This window comes from Pistacia vera, unplaced genomic scaffold (genome assembly GCF_008641045.1).
Source record: "Pistacia vera cultivar Batoury unplaced genomic scaffold, PisVer_v2 Contig374, whole genome shotgun sequence".
Lineage (NCBI taxonomy): Eukaryota > Viridiplantae > Streptophyta > Magnoliopsida > Sapindales > Anacardiaceae > Pistacia > Pistacia vera.
This window is the reverse complement of record NW_022196195.1, coordinates 315,047-320,090: the sequence shown is the minus strand read 5'-3', so window position 1 is coordinate 320,090 and position 5,044 is coordinate 315,047. Positions and strand designations below refer to the sequence as shown.

At 43.7% G+C, this 5,044-nt stretch overlaps 1 pseudogene; it reads left to right on the top strand.

The window, feature by feature from the left end:
* Positions 1-4,127: 4,127 nt before the first annotated feature.
* Positions 4,128-4,841, top strand: LOC116140580 (annotated as a pseudogene).
* The last annotated feature ends 203 nt before the right edge of the window (positions 4,842-5,044 follow it).

Genomic DNA, 5,044 nt, shown 5'->3' with positions numbered 1-5,044 from the left:
TTCCTTATTATGGAATTCTCAACTAGAAGAAACACTCAAAGTATCAACCTAGCTATCGGTCGCCCTTCAACACCGTTCGACACCCCCGAAAGTCAGCCTCTTCAATCTCAGTCGACCTGTCCTATCGAGAGATATGGAACCTTAGACGGTCAGTCGCCTTACCTAATTGACAGACCAAAGGAAAAAGCTCGCTACCAGTCGACCTGCCCGACAACGAGATCGCACCCTACCCTAGGTCGACCCTTCCAACCGACCGACCCTGGAACCACGTTCAGTAGAGCACCAACTCGCTCGCCCCAGGCGACCGACCCACCTCCAAGCTCAAACCAAGTTACTTACTCGCCCTGTTCACCAACCCACCAACCTAAAAACTCCCACTCGCCCTGGATGACCGACCGCCTTTTCAGTCTGCTCCACGCGCCCCCTCTCCACCCGGTTGGATGGATCGGACAACCTAACTCCCCTACGACTACCAAGAAAGTGCCTTGTTCGGTCAAGAGGACCGATCGAACAAACCCACACTTAACCCGACTTTGCCTTCACGAATCCCGTCCAAAACAATCGGAGACCACCCGGGAATAGACCAATCCACCAGAAACCCACCGAAAAATCCCAAATGCACGCCTATTTTTGAAAAAACATGACCTAAACACCTCAAATCCTCCTCAAAGTTCCTAGAAACTTCAAAAAAAAATTCCAATCTCTCTTCTAAAAGCTCAAGAGTATCTTAGCCTCTCCCAAAACCTCAGCAAGAACAAACAAACAAACAGAATAGACGAAAGGGAACAGTACTTATCGGAAAGCCGTCCCGAAAACCGTATAAGGAAACCACCGCTGCTCAGGAAAACTGGAACGAAAACAAAAAGGAAAGAAAAATTTTCTTTGAAGAGAGAATGGGAGAAAAATGCAAACTGGAAGATGAACAGTTCGGCCATTCACTTTTAAAGGGGAAAACTATCAGGCGAGGACACGTGACAGCCCGCGATTGGCCACAGGTCAAAACGCCTTTTCAGTTTCCCACCTCGTAAATGAAGATCTGATCTCTGTCAAACACGTGGCAAGCATCTGCGGCGCTTGGAAAACGGCAACGACATATGGAAGCTTGAATCGACCGCCCATACCCGCCGACTGAGCCAACACGCGCCTGCCAATGGACCACACCCCTGTAAATCAGAGACTCAGGAGGTTCCCCCCGACCGGTCGATCGACTGGGAACGGTCCAGCCCGAGCTTTAGCTTTGTCGTTCTCCCGTAGCGGACGAATAGACAACTAACATCAAAGCTCACATCTCCTCCACCCAATCGCTCCATACCCCCGACCGATTCGGTCCTAGACTTCCGAAGGCATTCTAAGTGCCCCACGCTTCGCCGACCTGAAAGGCGTGGCACACCGGTCGACCAGCTTAAAACGACCCATTTCGTGCCCTCGTCGGACCAAGGTAAGAAGCCTCATCCGCTCATCCTTCCATGACGAATGAAGGAACAGTTAGTATAGGTTCATCCACTCGGTCGTCCGCGCATCCCGACCGAACGAATGTTTAAATATCAATGAACTCCCCACCTCACTTGACCCGGAAGACCAAGCGAACACCTAGGCTGTGAATGACCTTTCCTATCCAGTCGGTCGAACGTACTGGATGAGCATGTGAGCTCTGGACCATGCTTCTCTGATCCCTCGACCCTATACACCGATCAGGCACGACCTTGCAAGGATGACATACTCCCGACCAGAAATGGATACAGAACGACCCCAGGATACAGATCGCCTACAGGATCAGCTATACCAACAACCGGTCATCTCGGAGGGATGACCCAGTGCCCATCGATCGCTTCCTACTCTCCAACTTAAGTAACTCTTAACTCAGAGAGTGGGGGGCAAACTGTTAAGGCCAAAAATCGTCCTTGGCCCAAATAGGAAAACGGGCCCGACACTAAAGAAGAAGCCAAGCCCAATCTCGATATGATCAAACCGGGTTAGGCCCTTTTGATACGAGACATAGCTGGCCCAAACCACGTGGGCGTGAGCCTCTTAATCCCAGTTCATTTCCTAGGTCCATGGGCGAATCCAGAGCCCATAGTCCCCTCAAAGTACTTTCCTACTCCTAATCAATCTCCTATTCAAGGTCGCCTTCCTATTCCTGATCACTTTCCTACCCGGAGTCACTCTCTTAATCAGAATCACCTTCCTATCTGGACACTGGTAAGACAGCTTACCACAGCCCTGATTCTTCTAGGGTTTGCATCAGAGTCATACTAGGACTCCTACTTCTACCAGGATTGGGAGACCAGACGACCACTATATAANTTCCTATTCGGAGTTACTCTCCTAATCAGAGTCACCTTCCTATCCGGACACTAGTAAGACAGCTTATCACAACCCTAATTCTTCTAGGGTTTGCATCAGAGTCATATTAGGACTCCTTTTTCTACCAAGATTGGGAGACCAAACAGTCACTATATAAATAGAGGCCAGCCCTCTCACAAAGGGGATGACATTACATCTTCACATTGAAAGCCTGAGAGCTTCACATCACCGCCGTAGTCATAGTCCCCGACTAGACTTCCAGTAATCTCTACTCCCTAGCCCTCACTTTATTAGCCTCTCTCAGCCTTGCTGACTTGAGCGTCGGAGTGCCTAAGGCAAACACCACCTCGGTATTTCCTGTTCGCTTCACGCGTGTGTTTCTCTACGTGTGCAGGTGCAGCGGATCTCTAATGGCCTCAACCTCACGGGATCAGACCCCCCCTTCCGTACAGGTAGATTTTTATGTCTACAGCTTAACTGAAGAACTAATAACTGTAACAATTTCTAACTCACAGTCAAAAAAGATAACAGAATTAACAGAGTTAACTAAACTGCTCTGTGAGCTTAAACACTGAGCCAACTCACTTTGAGCTTTACATGTTCTCTTTGTTGCATACTATTAGTTGAGCAAACATTATTCAAATTTTATCTAACATAATTAACATAAATATTAATGGGTAAAGTAAATTAAATTCTAAAGTAAAGCAAGTTCTTATGTCTGCTATGGCACTGGTTGGACCAAGGCCAATAGTTCTTCAATTTCCTGAAATCCATTTCTAGCAATGAAACAAACTAGCTGGGGCCTTCCAAGTAAAGGGGTGCAGACATGTATTCTAATTATTATCCCCCTAGTGACTCATTCAATTATTGAATCAAATGGCCCCTTTAACTCAATGGTACAGTAATGCCATGGTAAGGCGTATATATATATTCTAAATGTTTTTAAGAGATTTTCTTTATTTTTCGTTTGGCACTAAGATATTTCACAGAATCCATCTGGGCCTCCTGATTTCTTAGGTGTGCCTAGATCTTAGGGATACAGAGAGTCTGGATGGATCCTATCAATTTGATATCAAAGTTTAGGTTTGAGATTCTGTGGACATTTGCATAGTACACACATTTAGTTTGCATTATTTCCATTTGCATTTTGTAGATATCATTATGCGTCGACGTGGCCGACCCCGCACAAGACCTATAGCACAGTTGGGGATGGAAAGTGAAAATGAATCTAACCTAGCTAGTAGAAGAGACAGTTGCCCATCATGTGGTATCCCCAGTAAAGGTCGTTGCACTTGTAAATACGGAACAGGCACAACCTGTTGCATCTAACATAGAAGTCGCACGAGCACCGGTGTTTTATGTGGATTTTATTAACAGATCTTAACGGTGGGTGAGAAAGTGTCTTTTTGAAACTTTTAGGGTGGGAAAAACCTTAGGCCAAACCTTGGGTGGGAAATTGTCATTCTCCCCTTTTTAAGGTGCCATTTTATCGGGCAGGGGATATTAATACTTTCCTCAAAACCTTGGATACATGTAGCTGATCTCTCAAGGGCTGGATAATAAAAATCCTTACTTGGAATATAGTGATTCTTTGGCTTACGGATTCAATTACCAACCTAATCATTAAAATTTTTTAAATATTTATATTTATGTATACATCACAAAAAATACATTAACATTAAAAATTATTCCAACAAATAATGATCACAAAATATATAAATAAATAAGGTTTCAAATAATATAAAATGTCTAATTAATTACATAAATATGGAGTTGTGCAGGTTGTTCTGCTGGGCTTGGAACCTGTTGCTCGTCATTGGAATATGGTGGTTGTACAAGTTCTAAGAAAGAGAAAAGCAATCAAGTTGAAGCATAAATTGTTTAAAAGAAATGGTGGTTTATTACTGCAACAACAGTTGTCTTCAACTGAAGGTAACATCGAGAAACACGACTGTTTACTTCAAAGGAATTAGAAAAAGCTACCGACAACTACAATGCGAATCGAATCCTTGGCCAAGAGGCCAAGGCACCGTGTATAAGGTATGTTAGCTGATGGCAAAATTGTAGCAATTAAAAGTCCAAAGTTGTAGATGAAAGTCAAGTTGCGGAATTCCTCAATGAGGTGGTATAATATCTCAAATTAATCACAGAAATGTGGTTCAATTATGGGGTGTTGCTTAGAGACAGAAGTTCCGATTTTGGTGTACGAATACATTTAATGGAACTCTCTTTCATTATATACATGAGAGAATGAGGGTTTCCAATCACATGGGAGCTACGTCTACGCATTGCTTAGTTTACAGATGCTTATATATCTAATTCAGCCGCTTCCATACCTATACCATGAGACATTAAGTCAACAAACATACTCTTGGATGATAAATATCGAGCAAAGTTTCAGACTTTGGGACTTCCAGATCTGTTACAATTGACCAAACTCATTTGACCACTCAAGTACATGGAACCTTTGGATATGTAGATCCAGGTATTTTCAATCAAGCCAGTTTACTGATAAAAGTGATGTTACAGTGGCGTAGTTCTCGCTGACTTTTAACTGGACAAGGCCGATTCTTTCAACCGAATTTGCTGAAGATAGAAGTTTGGCTTTATTTCTTCATGCAATGAAAGAAAATCGACTATTTGATATCCTGATGCTCGAGTTTCAAAGAGGGTGAAAACGAGAGATTATGAATGTTGCTAATCTTACAAGAAGATGTTTGAATTTAAATGGAAAGAAGAG